The sequence below is a fragment of the Etheostoma spectabile genome, unplaced genomic scaffold, assembly GCF_008692095.1.
Source record: "Etheostoma spectabile isolate EspeVRDwgs_2016 unplaced genomic scaffold, UIUC_Espe_1.0 scaffold00006414, whole genome shotgun sequence".
Taxonomy (NCBI): Eukaryota; Metazoa; Chordata; class Actinopteri; order Perciformes; family Percidae; genus Etheostoma; species Etheostoma spectabile.
The window spans coordinates 18066-34771 of NW_022603375.1; the positions used below are offsets into that span (position 1 = coordinate 18066).

At 39.7% G+C, this 16706-nt stretch overlaps 1 long non-coding RNA gene and 1 pseudogene across 1 annotated transcript; both read left to right on the forward strand.

Annotated features, from left to right (window-relative positions):
• Positions 1–6129: 6129 nt before the first annotated feature.
• On the forward strand, positions 6130–7674 carry LOC116678068 (uncharacterized). Its single transcript, XR_004329151.1, has 3 exons — positions 6130–6454; positions 7332–7487; positions 7598–7674. It is a non-coding gene; the product is annotated as an uncharacterized LOC116678068 (long non-coding RNA).
• A 2604-nt stretch (positions 7675–10278) lies between these two features.
• LOC116678067 (NPC intracellular cholesterol transporter 1-like) lies at positions 10279–16456 on the forward strand (annotated as a pseudogene).
• Positions 16457–16706: the final 250 nt, after the last annotated feature.

Below are 16706 nucleotides of genomic sequence, written 5' to 3' on the forward strand. Positions count from 1 at the left end.
TGGCTTTTCAATTTTAATAGATCAAAGGAAAGGTCTACGTTGTTTATTTTCCTAAATCTGCCCTTACATTGCTAATTAGTGTTTCAGTGTTTTACTCCTAATTCAGGAATAACTAGGGAGGAACTGAGTAATTAGTTAAAATAATAAAGGGGTTTCTCAAACACCAGGGAAAGACGAGTGAAATTAAAATGTTGACCTGAGGGGGAAATTATTAAACATTCCAATTATAATGAGATGCATACTCGAACTGCCAACACTGCAGATGTTTGACCAATTTAGAACAGATTGGTTAAGGTAAAGACTGTTAAATTATGGGATTAGAAATGGTATTACTTATTTGGTTAATGTTATGTAAGAGGGTAAGGTTAGACTTTGGGGTTTTATGAGTTAGGGATTAGGTTATGTTTAATGTTTGCAAGTTTTCGAGAGGTTTGAGTTTAGGTTGCTAACTGCTAGATTTAAGCATATACATGTTAAAGGTGTGGTAAAGGCTGTGAGGTTACAAATGATAACATTTATCTTAAATATTCATATCTTTACATCTAAAGCACTTGAACATTTGGTTTAAAAAATTAAGTATTTCTCTATAACATTAAATATTTGTTACTAAATAAGCAGCAATTAAAGTTAGCGGGAAAATGTGTTGCTCAAATGAAAGTTTAACAAAGAGTTGTCACAGTCAACTTATCTGCTTCATCAGGACTGTTTGGGTGCTTTGATTAGATTTGATTGACCCCAACTTTATGTAGTGAAAGAAATCAATAAAAACAGAAACCAGGATGTGTTCACATAAAGAAGAACATTAATCAAACGTTAAATTGATTTAATTAATGAGTGATAAAAACAAAGGTTTTGAATTTAATGTTTAGATTCTTGAACATGGTAGCCTGTTAAATGAAACAAATAGATTCATAATATTTATTTATGATTACAAGTGAAACAAAAGTGAGAAGTGTAACAAAACGAGAATTGTTCTAACTTGGGTGTGTGATCATGTTCCGTTTAACATGGTGTATTGGATTTTTAGTTGGAAGTTCACATACTGTAGCTCACTATATTTCAAGTAAGTGGGGGAAGTTCATTGTCATAAGACCAGAACCATTGCAGTAAACTTTTTTTCAAAGCTTCTAGTCTAAATTGGGTAAGGGTTTCTTTCAATGTGCTGGTGTAATGGTTGGAGTGAAATAAACTACCTTAATAAGGAAGCCTTTAATGCAATGTCTATATACTATGTTGTTATATCTTATATGTTTATAAATACATTAGAATCCTTTAAAAAAAAAAGGTTCGTAACGTTCGCTGAGGGTTGCAACGCTAAGGGAACGTTCCCCTAACGTTCTCTAAAGGTTGCAACGTTAAGGGAACGTTCCCCTAACGTTCGCTAAAGGTTGCAACGTTTTCGGAACGTTCGCGATAACCAAAAACGAACGTTCCCGGAACGTTAAGAAAACCTTCCAATTAACCAGCAGACAACCAAACTACAACCAAAACAAACCTTCAGGGAACGTTCCCACAACCAAAAACGAACGTTCCCAGAACGTTCTGGGAACCAAAAATTGTTAGCTGGGTAATCGATAAACAGTTTTTCAGGGCCTGCAGAGAGACTAATGTAGTACATCGCGTTTAGGTGTAGTGAGTCCTCAGCATCGTAAAAAAGCTTCCTGCTTCTTACAGTGCAGACGCTTTGCTGCTTGCTCCTGCTTCTGCTTGCATATTTTTGCTGATATTTTTGCTGATAATCGTGCTTTTCCTCTGAGAAACTATGAGCAGCGGCTCTTGGACACTTCAAAAACACTGGACTATACATTTTTTGTAGACATAGTAGGCTATTGCCATATTTTAGAATCATAGAATCATTTTCCTGGGAAATGGGAGGACGACTAACGGGCCGGGCACAGCGCCCTGAGGTTTGTGATATGACCGCTGGCCTGCATTATCATCTGGGCAGAGCGCCTCTTCAACCCCTGTACCTAGTAGGACACAGCCGTGGACAGCTGCAAAAGGGAAAATAAGCAACAAAATGCCCCCCCAACAACCTTGTGTGCAACTGGATAACAGATTTGCTCCTCTGCTGCAAGACGCTGGACAGTCATCTGATGACCGGGACTGCGTCTCATCACCACACAGCAGGGTAAGGACTGAGAGCAATTCAAAAAGTAAAAAGCTAACAACTGGGCCTCAAACCCTGATTGTGGGTGACTCTGCTGTAAAAGATTTAAAAAACAGTAAAAACACCAAAATACTATGTTTTCCCAAAGACATGGTGTCTGACTTGACCCAAAAAATCCCAGATATCGTGGCAGCACACCCAACTGTGAAGAACATTATTCTGCATATAGGGTCAAATGATGTTGTAAAGCAACAGTCTGAATTGCTGAAACTGGACTTTAGGGAACTGCTTGACACAGTCACCCCCCTAAGCGCAAATGTGTTTATCAGTGGTCCTATACCGTCAGTCAGAAGAGGAGATGAGAGATTCAGCCGACTGTTGGGACTAAACAAATGGCTTTCAACTGAATGTACCGTCCACTCTCTGAAGTTCATTGACAATTTAAACATTTTCTGGGAGCGCAGACATCTTTTTAAAGCAGATAGACTTTCCCTTAACAAGCCAGGAGTAAAGCTGTTCACCTCTAATCTGCTTTACTTTCTGCGCTACACATCTGCTCCCTCTGCCAAGGTCACAAAACAAAAGGAAGACACAACAAAGTGCGGCAGTGATCCAGCACAGCCCCCGCCTGTGCAAAGATTTGACCATGGGAGACCAGAGAGCAGAGACACGAAACCTCCACTCCCCTCTTCACCCGTCCAGCACCCCTCAAACCTTCCCAACCCCGAACCTTCTGAGGATTCATCGCTGTCTCTACTGATGTCTCCACACACCCTTTCCCTTATTTCCCCCATCAATTATGCACCCCTTCCTACCCCCATGGCTCAACCCCGGGCAAAAGTAAAACGCCAAGCACCACTACCAGGATGTCAGAAAACTCCTTCCCCCCAGACTGATAAGGACGCTTGTGTGCAAAATCTGGCAAGCACTATCTGATATGTGCCGGGCCTTGGCTGCAGGACTAGTGATACTAATGACTCTTTTCAAGACAAGCCCGGGCCCTGTGGATTCAATTCTTCCTCAATTTCTGTTGTGATAGGTAATAGGAAAGAATGGTGAATAAGCACTTAACTGCAAACTTAGCAAATTTAGCATCCATTCCTTGTCAGCTACAGCCTGTCCCAAAAATGAAAACACACTAACACTAGCCTTACTAAACGTCAGGTCTTTGGCAGGAAAATCATTTTTAATCAATGATTTTATTACTAAGCACAATCTAGATTTTATGTTTTTAACTGAAACCTGGTTAGACCATAATAACAGCGCTGCTGTTCTCATCGAGTCAGCTCCCCCTAACTTCAGTTTTATGAGTGAGAATAGAGTGAATAAGAAAGGAGGTGGAGTCGCCATTTTGTTTAATGACTCATTCCACTGTACGCAAATATGTTATGGAAATTTTGTTTCTTTTGAATATGTTGCTCTTCAATTAAGATCTTCCCCTCAAGCGATGTTTCTAAATATCTACAGGCCACCTAAATATTGTGCAACCTTCATTGATGACTTCACTGAACTGCTGTCTATTATCTGCATTAACTTTGATTGTGTAATCATTGCGGGTGATTTTAACATTCATGTTGACAGCCCCCAGGACAGGGGGACAAAAGAGCTGTGTTGTGTTTTTGAGAACTATGGACTGACTCAGCATGTGACGGAGCCCACCCACAATAAGGGGCACACTCTGGACTTGATTGTCTCCAAAGGTCTGAACATTTCCAAGGTTGTGGTGACTGACGTTGCTCTCTCAGATCATTCCTGTGTTTTCTTTAACGGCACTATCTCTGTGCCCAAAAGTGTCCAAACAAAGATAATCAGAAAACGGTATATCACTGAAAACACCAGTGACACATTTATTCAGCTTTTCTCCTCCACACCAGCCCTCTCTGGGCTATCAGTCAGTGAGCTTGTAGATAATTTCAACTGTAAATTACAAATGTTATTGATGCCATTGCTCCCACTAAGGTCAAAGTTGTATCTGGTAAGAAAAGATCTCCATGGAGAAATGTCCTACTGGTGAGAACAGAAAAAAGAGAGTGTAGGAAAGCTGAACGAAGGTGGCGAAAAACAAATCTCCTGGTCCATTATAACTCCTATAAAGAGAGACTTCGCATTTATAATTTGGAACTGAGGAATGCAAGAAGGTCCTTTTTCTCTGATATTATCTCTAGAAACAATAATAATTCCCGTGCTTTGTTTGCTACTGTTGATAGGTTAACAAACCTCCAGTACCAGTAGCATCTGAACTTTTATCTACCAAGGCCTGCAATGACTTTGCCTCCTTCTTCAAAGACAAAATTCAAAAGATTAGACAAACAGTCAGTGCCTCCATGTCAAGTCCAGGATATGTGTTGTCACAGTGTTCAAGCAAAAATAGTTCCAATATGACAGAATTTCACACGATCAACCATACAAACCTGGAGGACATTATTCAACATCTGAAAACCTCGACCTGTTGCCTTGATGTTCTACCAACGGGACTTTTCAAAAATGTTTCCAATTGTTTGACTTCTGATCTTCTACAGATTGTGAACACATCTCTTCTTTCAGGTATCTTTCCACAGGCCCTGAAAACTGCAGTAATCAAGCCACTCTTAAAAAAGAACAACCTAGACAAGTCACTAATGAGCAACTATAGGCCAATATCAAACCTTCCGTTTTTAAGTAAAATCATTGAAAAAGTAGTCTTTCAACAACTCAACCATTTCTTGTCACTAAGCAACAGTTTTGATACCTTTCAGTCGGGTTTCCGACCACACCACAGCACTGAAACGGCTCTTGTCAAAGTCTTTAATGACATCCACCTTAACACAGATAATGGCAAAATTTCAATCTTAGTATTACTTGATCTCAGTGCTGCATTTGACACGGTCGACCATGACATACTACTAGACCGATTGGAAAACTGCGTTGGCCTTTCTGGCTCAGTACTAAACTGGTTTGAATCCTACCTAAAGAATAGGGATTACTTTGTGTCTATAGGTAATTATGCATCTGAGCGTACAAATATGACGTGCGGAGTTCCGCAAGGCTCCATTCTGGGGCCTCTTCTGTTTAACATCTACATGCTTCCACTGGCTCAGATTATGGAGAAAAACAAAATAAGTTACCATAGTTATGCGGACGACACACAAATTTACATAACCTTATCGCCAGGGGACTATAGTCCAATACAAAAACTGACTAAGTGCATCGAACAAATAACGGCTGGATGTGCCAGAACTTTCTGAAATTAAATGAAGGAAAAACTGAGGTGGTTGTTTTTGGAGCAAGAGAGGAACGATTAAAAGTCTGCGCTCAGCTTCAAACAACAATGTTAAAAACAACAGACAAAGCCAGAAATCTTGGTGTAGTCATGGACTCAGACCTGAACTTTAACAGCCACATTAAGACAATTACAAAGTCAGCCTACTATCACCTTAAGAATATATCAAGGGTTAAAGGACTTATGTGTCAACAGGATTTGGAAAAACTTGTCCATGCCTTTATCTTCAGTAGACTTGACTACTGTAACGGGGTCTTTACAGGTCTCCCTAAAAAATCAATCAGACAGCTGCAGCTGATTCAGAACGCTGCTGCTCGAGTCCTCACTAAGACCAAGAGACTGGATCACATCACTCCAGTTCTGAAGTCTTTACACTGGCTTCCTGTGTCTCAAAGAATTGATTTCAAAGTACTCTTGCTAGTTTATAAATCACTTAACGGTTTAGGTCCAAAATATATTGCTGATCTGCTACTACACTATGAACCACCCAGACCTCTCAGGTCATCTGGGACAGGTCTGCTTTCCCCACTAACACAGAACGTTTAGGGAACGTTAGGGAACGTTAGTTTTTGGTTCTCTAAAGGTTCGTTCGAACCAAACCAAAAGCTAACGTTTAGGGAACGTTCCCTCCTGGTTATAACGTTCTCTAAACGTTAAGAGAACCAACCAACGGTAACGTTCCCCTGCGGTTGCGCCGTACCTTCAAACAACGTTCCCGTTTGGTTGTTTTTGGTTGTTCGGAGTAAGTAGCATGGTTTGTCACTTGATTTATTCACTCAAAAATGATTTGACTTATAAAATTTAAGAAAGCATAACATTTATTTTAAGGCTGATATCAATTTAGCTTAAAATAGTACTTTTGTGCTTGACTTCGGTTTTTTAACTGTCTTCGTGAAACAACTTAAAAGAGGAATCTATCAATGGGACGATTTTCACAACTAAGATAATTCACTTCTTTATTCAGTTTGAAAACCTAACCGTTACAACCCCACACCAGTAGGGGGCCGCTGCTCTGAGCAGACCGATTCCCCCGTTAGAAGAAGAGAAAGCCACAGGACGGACCACGCGGCTCAGCTCACGGAGAGGTAAGCGAAATACTTTGCAGTTTAATGATGTTGTTGTTGTTGTAATGGGAGGGTTTGTGGTTTAACATTAAACTCTTTCCCTCGTATGGGTTTGTTATATTCCGGTTCTTGTTAGGTTGACCAAAAATAAAAGTTTGGCTGAAGTAAACAACTAACTTTAGTTAGTTTTTCAACGTCGTCCGCCATTGTGCTATGCTAGTCATGCAGTGAGCTGCTCCAAGTCTTTTCTGTTTAGTAAACTATTTGTGCACAAACCATGTTCTCAATGCTGAGTTTATGTGTTGAGCCCCCAGGTGAGACTTGGAGTAAAGTTTCATGTTGTGTCGAGCCTTCTTAGTGTTTTAAAAATGTTGATTTTGATGCTATCATAGAAGGGCCCGTAGTAGCACTCCCATTCAAAAGGGCGAGGCCAGAGTTGGGCTTTAAATGGATTGCTTAAATCTTTCCCTTTGTTTGCTGCTGTGCACGACGTTTCTGCTTTGTTGCATTGTAAGTTTTGTGTAATCATGGTAAAATGCTTTTGTTTATGTTACAAATAAGATATCCGTTTTCGGTCTTTTTTTAATTAGTGTAGTACAGTACATAAATAAAGCCAAAATAATCAAAATCCTTAGTCCAGGTAGATAGGCAGCCATCTTGCAACGCACTTTAGCCAGTCATCGTCAAGCTGAGTGAAGGCTACAGCAAGGGACGTAATGTGTTGCTACACAGCTGCAGTACTGGCTTTACACTATGCATTTCTGTGGATGCTGTGTCTCCCCATTACAAAGTATCTGGGGTACAATGCAGAAATCTTGTCACGTTCAATGTTTACACTGACTGTATACATTTTAAATATTTTTGCAATCAGTACAAATTGTATGATCTGTTATTTCAGATGAATCCGGATGGAGACATTTGAGGAGAAGATGGATTATCTGCTCATGCTCTACAGGAGCTCCATGTCACCTCGCTCTGCTCCAAATCACAGCGTGCCATTTGCCCAACAGCAGCTGGGCCAAATATCCAGTTAAAAAAATATGGCTGTGTACAGGTAACCTATTGCTGCTATACTATATGTAAATAAATAATTTTCTCTGTATGGAACTGCTTTTCTTTCTTCTTTTTTTGCACTACTGGATCACAAATGTTCTCTTAACATAGATTCCTACGCCAAAGCTGTGGACCGGTGTCGGCGGCTGAGGGACACCAGCATCCAGACAGAAGATGAAGCAAGTGTCCAAAAAAGGCAGCGCCGACGCCCAAGGAGGTTCATGACAGATTCTTCAAGTGATGGTAAGACCTTTATTATAGACTACATTTTTTCACATATTTCAAATCACAGATTTTGCAATGGGTACACGCTATATGGTCTCTGTATTACAGATGAATCTGTTGCACGACCAGATAAACTGTCCAGGACGGAGCGTGCGTCTGGAAGCCCTGTCTGGAAGTTAAAATTTATGTATGCATTTATATAAACAGTCATATTTCTTAACATGGAACCAATGACAGTCAACATGGTGCATATCATGGGATTGTTCTAATGTTTGTCTCTTCCTGTCTTTTTTCAGCTCAGCAGATAACACTTCCTCCACCACCTGCATGTAAGTTGTTTTAATATATATTTTGTCTGATATAAAAGAATAGGTTCATATTTTGTAATGGCATGTGCAGGCAACCTATCAACTTCATCTTATAAAAAAATCATATATTTATTTTTATATGTATCAACGCCATGCAGGAAACCAGCTGGTTGCCCAGAGCAGGATGAGTCTTTAGTGACCCTACCACGGACTGCCACTTCATCTTGGGACACAGTTGAAGGTACAGTTGCTTTGATTTTTGTATTTGCAAGAAGTACAATTTAATGGCAAGGATCACTAGAGTAACACAACATTTTTGTTGTTTTAAACAGAAGAACTCACACAGAGGGAGGTGGCTCAGACATGGAGATCAAAATGAGAGGTAAGACTCAGGTTGCTCACGTGTTTGTATGTATGTATGGATGTATGTATGTGTGTATGGAGAGGAGGAACAATATGGAAATTAAGTGGCCATAGTTCTGCCCTAAGACAAACACTATATAATTGCATAAAATCTAATATCTTAACTGAACTGACTTCTCTTACAAAATGAGATTGTACAAGCTCTACACTGTATGCATAATCTGTTACTATATGTTTTACAGCAATTTTTCCGGTCAACCTTCGGTGGTTGTACTGGAGGTGATGCCGTCCGCCGCATGCTGCTGATACAGTACAGCCTGCGGGGAAGAAAGACAAAGAAAGCCTTCCAGGACCTGGCTGTATGCATGGTTATAACAGGCAGGTTTTATTTTATTCTTCACATTAGTATTATGCTTAGCTTGGCTGACAAGAGGTTTTAATTTGACCTATAACTTTGCTTCATTTTGACTTCTACTCTAGCGGCCTGCCAGAAAAACTTCCCTGCGCTGACTGCTGCAGAAGCGGAGGATTTGATTGGGCAAGTTCTGAAGTTTGCCCCACACAGACGGTAAATTTAAGTTCTTCTGCATTATGTTCATAAGAAAGTTCATCAAAAAAAATGTGTTAATGTGTTCATTCTTAGTATTACATGTCTAACTTTTGTTTATTTCTTTATAGGCCAGCTGAGAAGGACTGAGCCATGGAGCCCCTTTTTAACTTTTTTATTAATATATTGTTTTAGTGACTTATTTTGCACACACTTTACAAACCCATCTTTATGCATCTTGCACTACATTTACACTACATCCTTATCTTTGTTGTTTCTTTTTCAGTTGTTTGAATATTAAAGTTTTGAAATGCCATCAAGTTTGCCTGTTCATTCCTTCCTACTAATATAACTTTTGTATGTATGTACGTGTGTATTTACAGTACATACATACACACATAGAGTATGGGTGTTGTTTAAAGGTTAGGGGAATAAGCTTTTCTTAACGTTCTGGGAACGTTCCCTGAAGGTTTGTTTTGGTTGTAGTTTGGTTGTCTGCTGGTTTATTGGAAGGTTTTCTTAACGTTCTGGGAACGTTCGTTTTTGGTTACAGCGAACGTTCCCCTAACGTTAAGAGACCGTTCCGTAACGTTCGCTGAGGGTTGCAACGCTAAGGGAACGTTCCCCTAACGTTCGCTAAAGGTTGCAACGTTAAGGGAACGTTCCCCTAACGTTCGCTAAAGGTTGCAACGTTTTCGGAACGTTCGCCTAACGTTCTCTAAAGGTTGTAACTTTTAGAGAACGTTCCGAGAACGTTCGCGATAACCAAAAACGAACGTTCCCGGAACGTTAAGAAAACCTTCCAATTAACCAGCAGACAACCAAACTACAACCAAAACAAACCTTCAGGGAACGTTCCCACAACCAAAAACGAACGTTCCCAGAACGTTCTGGGAACCAAAAATTGTTAGCTGGGTTCTGTCCCCAGAGTCAGAACTAAACAGGGTAGCAGCTTTCAGTTTCTATGCTCCTCATATCTGGAATAAACTCCCAGAAACCTGTAGATCCGCTGCTACTCTCAGTTCTTTTAAATCAAGGCTGAAGACCTTTCTATTTGATGCTGCCTTTCTTAAATGACTAATCATTTCTTTAAATTTCTTATGCTGCACTGTAAATTTTATTCTTGTGTTTTATGTTTCTCTTTGTTTTTAACTGTCTATTCATGTGTTTTACCGGTTTTTAATGCTTGTGATTTTTAACTGTTTTTACTTGTGCTTTAACTGATTTTGTGTAAAGCACTTTGAATTGCCTTGTTGCTGAAATGTGCTATACAAATAAAGCTGCCTTGCCTTGCCTTGCCTTTGGTGGCAGCACTGAGGCAACAGTTAGTCTCCGCCCCAAACAAACAATTCAACGAAGAAGAAACCATCAACAAGATTATGCGAAACTTGTTGTAGGCATTCACTTTGATTCTATCGTTTCAGAAAGAAGGATGGGAGTCCTACCAGGGAGAAGCCTTTTATGTATACTTTTTTTAATTATAATCATCTCAGAGGGCCATTTTCGATGGGTAAGTGTAACCTAACGTCCGTTTTCTAGTTACTAAAACATGACTCAGCTCGGTCTGCCGTTGGTATGTGATGTTTATTTGAGGCGGCGGCCTGCGAAACTAGGATTCAAGTTGACGTAGTTTAACTAGCTATTAAGTTTGCCTATAATTGGCTTAACAGTGGCTCAAACATAATGGCTAGCATTAATGTTCGTTGAAAACTGCACCAGCCTTGTAACGTTAGCAAAACCCATAAAGGTATGACGTAATACGTTAGCATTGACATTCCACAGAGATGCGCACAGGTTGTACCGTGTATAGTGTATCCAGCTGAACTCAGAACCGCTGGCGAAAGAAGTGTTTATGCTGTCACGCCTTTACAGATCGAAAAAAACACCGTATTTCAACAATTATGAAAATAAAGCCTAGGTAATATTGTTCCTGTTTGTGTTGTGATTATTCCAAGCTACACATTTTAAATGGTTTAGCTAACGTCACAAAAATGGAATGAAAAACACTAAATGTGCAACGTTAGCAAGTTATTCAGAAAGCAGGCATTAGATTGCTAACTAGGTAAAATTAGTTTCATGATTTGTGTTTGAGTATGTAAAGGTTAAAATAGTAATAATACATGAACACGTTAACGTTAGTACATAGACATTACAAGAGAAAAGACAACACAATCTTTGGGATGTACCTTGAAGATATTGACGTTAACAAAACAGATACCTTTTTTCCCATTTTACAAATGTGTCCTGTTGTAGTTTTGTGGAGATGCTATTTTTCATCTTAAAACACCATAAATGTATGTAAATCCAGTCAATTTAGGGTATGTCTGGTAAAGGCATTTCAAAACCGACCAGATAGAAGCCTGTGTCCCTGACCTATCAGTTTGATTTGATTTAATCGGATGAAGTTAATCACTCACTCGCTTGTCATCAGTAGTCTCTCTACTCCTTTGACTTCATTGTTTGCACTCCTATTCACAAGGTGATTAGGTCAGCCCAGTGCAAAGCATAGAACTTAGCGCTGGGCGATAGGGAGAAAATCTGATATCACGATATTATTGACCAAATACCTCGATATTGATATTACAGCAATATTCTGGGGCTGACAAATGGTGCTTTAACAAAATATCTTCACACTTGGATTTTAGATAAATAATCATCAGTAAAGTTGACATAATGTCTAAGTGTATAAAATAGTAGAGCAGCTAGAACAGTCTGGTAAGTTCAGAAAAGTGCATCACTTTACTGCAATGCAGCCTTTAAAAGCAGGATAAAATCAACACTTGTCATGTCACGATATTACAATATCCAAAATCTAAGATGATATATAGTCTCATATCACCATATCAATATAATATCGATATATTACCCAGCCCTAACAGAACCACTTCAAAAGAATTCTAAAACATGAATCTGATTGATCAATACTGTGTCAAGACAATATTTCAGCATTCTGGTTTAAAACAACAAGGATGTTGCATGAGTAAAAATCTTCATTATTTGGAGACTGCAGTGGATAAGCAGAAAGGATTTTACAGAAACCTGTGTTTAGAAGTTGTTTTTTGTGGAGTTGTAAACATCAGGTTTCTGTTGTGTTTATGAACCACTTTAAACAAACCTTGCCGAGTTCTGGTTCTTGCTCAATATAAACAAGTATCTTACAACTAGTTCTGAGTCTTACAAGTTTACTTTGGACAAATAGTTGGTATAGTTAAAGTTTTGACCTAGTCTGCAGCAGCATAAAACTCTAACTGAAGCATGAACGACATACGAATGCTGCCCTTGAACTCAATCACACAAGGCACAAGTAGGACAGAGTGTAACACAGTGCTTACTCATAAAACAGTTTGTAGAGTAAGTGAATTAACTTCCCTAACTCCCCTTCCAAACAAAGAACTCTGTGCTGAATAGATGGAAAACAGAAAACGTTGACTGCAGAAGCTATATAGTTACTATATAGTTACTATAGTTAACTATAGTTAAAAAATGTATTAAACATTCAATTGTCATAGTATGTTCTCCAACATCTCTCTAAGATATCAGTTATAGCCATAAACACAGTTTGCTGAGTGTTATGTTGCTGTAGAAATCTGACCACAGTTTCTCCTTTCTCTGGCCTAAAGCTGGGTTAGTCAAACTGACTCTCTGTCTGTTAGACAATGCTTACCCTTCAAATGCATGCTCAAAAGTACAAATTTGCAGAAGTGAAATTTTTTATTTTTAGTCATAAAACGCACGAGATATTAGAAACACAGGAAATGTGGCAGGATTTAAAACCTCAAGGTAAACAGATACAGCTTTAATGTCAGATCAGAGTTGTCTAGTGTTTTGAGCAGCCCAAACTAAGCGACATGATGGTCCACTGTAGTTTTGAGAGGAACTAAGTGTGTTTGGGCGACAGTATCTGTCTTTGATTCCGTCACTAGATAAAAATAGAAGAAGGCTTCTATCAGTAAAAGCTACATAAGCATATGTATTAAACTGACTGCAAAAAAAGAAATATACTGAACACATACCAACATACTAAAACAATGAACAGCACTGCACAGATGATCACTTTGTTTTTCTTGTCTTTCTGTCAGGTTGAGGCCCAGCACTGTGTGTGGTATGGTGAGTGTGGGGAATCCGTAAAGGTGCCTGGAAAAAAGTACAACTGCAACTACACGGGTCCTCCCCACCCCCTAGATGCTAAGGGCTATGACCTTCTAACGGTACCTGGCAAAATATATACATATGCAGTATCTTGATGTTTTGTCCTGTTTTCATTGACATTTGATGCTTAAACTAATATTTTGTAACATACCTCTGATTTCCAGCTGTGCTGTGCTTTTGTTTTGCACTGTGTCTACTATCACAAAAGTGTATCAAATTGAATTAATTCTTTTTGTGTTTACATGCAGGAGCTTTGTCCTGGATATGACTATGGAAACAAAAGCCTCTGCTGTGATGTTAACCAGTTGCAAACTCTCAAAGGGAGTCTCCAGCTGCCCCTTCAGTTCCTGTCTCGGTATGCACTGCAGTTATAACATTAACTACTGAAGCACATGACATTCTTAAAAGGGGATTGTCATTGCCTTTCCTGAATTTCTGAACACAAAGAGTAGGAGCATCTGGCGCTTTGAATCTGTCAGTAGACTGTATGTGCTGCTCAAATGTTATTTGGATGTTTAAACATGCAAGCCTTGGCTCGTTTGTGTTCCAAATAAATGGTTTGAGACAGGCTGGATCACAGGCTAAATGACATGACATCTTTTCTTATCTTTTTAGGTTGTATTTACTTCATTGCATTTGTTATTGCCTTGTTTTTCCATGCAACTGTTATACACTCTTAAACTTTAACTTATTTTATTAGTCTGTAAGTTATGCAATGATCTCATGCTTTCTTTATTTCTTTAAATTCTGCTTCTCACACTCACTACGTCTGTCTGCAGGTGTCCGGCCTGTTTCTTCAACTTGATGAACCTCTTCTGTGAGCTTACATGCAGCCCTCGCCAGAGTCAGTTCATGAATGCCACAAAGTTTAACGCGACCAATGTAGTGGAAGTTCAGTACTATATTGGACAGACATTTGCTAACGGTGAGTTCACAGCCAGACATTGATTTAGTCATGAAAAACAACTTCACCCTCGTTATTTGTATGGCATGTCACATTGGCTGAGTAGACGTCATTAGTTCCCTATGTAAACATGAAGTCGTGCTCTCGGTTGTGTAATGTGTGGTGAGTGTAAGTCTGTTATTTTGCCCAAATGAAATCGGGGATGGGTAATTTAACTTCATGAGTTTTGGACTAAAGAAATCAAATTTGGCTTTTACAGCCATGTACAACGCTTGTAAGGACGTCCAGGCACCATCCAGCAACGTAAAGGCCTTGTCACTGCTGTGTGGGAAGGATGCAAATGACTGCAATGCTACCAACTGGATCCAGTATATGTTTAATACTAACAATGGACAGACTCCCTTTCCTATTATCCCAATATTCACAGGTAAATCATTTTGTGCTACTTTTAAATATTATGTCATGATCCTGCTGCAGAATAATATCCCTACTGCTATCTTTATTCAAGTTAAATGTTGCTCTTTTGTATCATTAATTCACCATGCTTTATACTGTTTCTTTGCTATAGATGATCCAGTGTCTGGTTACACTCCCATGAACAACCAAACATATGGCTGTACAGAGGGCCTGGAGGACGGTTCAGGTCCCTGCTCCTGTCAGGACTGCACAAAGGCCTGTGGCCCAAACCTGTACCCCCCCCTCTACCCCCTCCCTGGACAATCCTTGGTATCGATGCCATGACTCTCATCATGTGGATCTCTTACATGGCCTTCCTGCTTATCTTATTGGAGCTATACTGGGAGCTTGGTGTTACAGGTAAAAACTGACTGATTCTTTTTGCTGTTGTTGTTTGTGAGGTATCCTGCTAGAATTCATGTGTTATACCTGCAAATCCTTTAAAACATGTTGGTTCTGATTCTTGCTTTAAAAGTTATATCAATCGGTGTATGTGTTTCTTTGTGGATACAGGAAAAGGACCATCATGTCTGAGTATGGCCCCATATTGGACAGCAATAACCCACTGTCACTGAACAGTGATAATCCTGACCAAGGTATTGCAATGCATGAAACAAGTGAAATTGTTTGTCTACTTTCTGTAATTTGTTTGTTGGGTCATAAATTACATTGTTCTTTAGGTGCAATGCATGTAAAAGCATTGCTGCATGACCTAAGCTAACTCCCAGTCTTTTTCTTCTAATAGTAAATGCATCATGCTGTGAAACATTGGGTGAGCTATTTGAGAATGCTCTGCGGACCCTCTTCAGCTCCTGGGGTTCCTTCTGTGTGCGGTATCCCTCTGTGGTCATACTGGGCAGCCTAATACTGGTGGTCTCCGCCTCTGGGGGACTGGTCTATATGCGCATCACCACTGACCCTGTTGAACTCTGGTCATCTCCCACTAGCCAGGCTCGTCAAGAGAAGGACTACTTTGACAGCCACTTCGGACCCTTCTTTAGAACTGCGCAGCTCATCATAACCACTCCGCTCAATAAAACTTTCACCTACTCCCCATACTTTGGAGGATCAGATGTCCCATTTGGAGCCATCCTGGACAAAGATATCCTGCACCAGGTTGGTTAGTGGGAGAGGTCAATTTGGACGTTAGAGCCGCTGTGTGTTTTGTAAAAAGAAATATTGTTTTTGTCCCCGGATTAGACAGAAACGTTGCATGTAAAGAGCAGCTGCATCTCTGAAACTGTGGTTTATTGGTTCTCCTTTCCTTTCCTGATTTTTTTTTTTTCTAACCTTAACAAACCAGGTGCTGGATCTGCAGCTTGACATTGAAGGCATTGTAGCCACATACGAGGGCCAAAACGTCACCCTGAATGACATCTGCTTGGCTCCGCTGGCCCCGTACAATAACAACTGTACCATCTTGAGTGTCCTTAACTACTTTCAGAACAGCCATGCTGTGCTGGACCATACCATAGGAGACGATTTCTTTGTGTATGCTGACTTTCACAGCCACTTTCTCTACTGTGTCAGGTGACTTTTTTTTATTAAATGTAAACCAATAAGCTGGCACTAATATGGTCTTATACTTGACATTTCCTTGTAAACTTAACGTCTTAATTGCCAGCAGAAATCTGTTGTAGGATTAGTAAATGTTGATATAGAAACTACATCAGAGTCAAAAATAAACACCTGCAGCTCACAAGATACTATTTTCTCCAGACACTGTTATCTGCATTTTCTGAGAACTGTTGGGGGGGGGGGAAGATATTTGTATTAACTAAAATAGCACTATCAGACTTTCTCATTGTTTGTTTCACACTGGTTCTTTATCTGCTATTCTAAACTGCGCTACAATAAGGTCATAATAATAATGACTGTGAATTTCCAGGTCATTAACTCTGTTGGTCTTTTCTTTCACAGTGCACCAGCATCCTCAATGACACCACCTCCTCCATGACCCCTGTTTAGGCACTTTTGGCGGCCCGTCTTCCCTTGGCTGGCCCTCGGGGGTTACGATGGTGAGCTGTATGAGCACTTATAGTGGGCAGAGAAAGAGAAAACAGTGGTAGCTTTTTACCATTTAAAGCCGTTAAATAATCTATTAAAACCTCTCTGGAGATTATTATATTGCACTAAGAAATACAACTATTGTGATTATAATTAACCTGCTATGTGTGGCAATGTTAATACAAAGTTGTATCAGTAACCCTTGACATTGTGCTCTTTACTGATGGTGCAGTGTTATCGATGAGATGGAGCCAGTTTTTT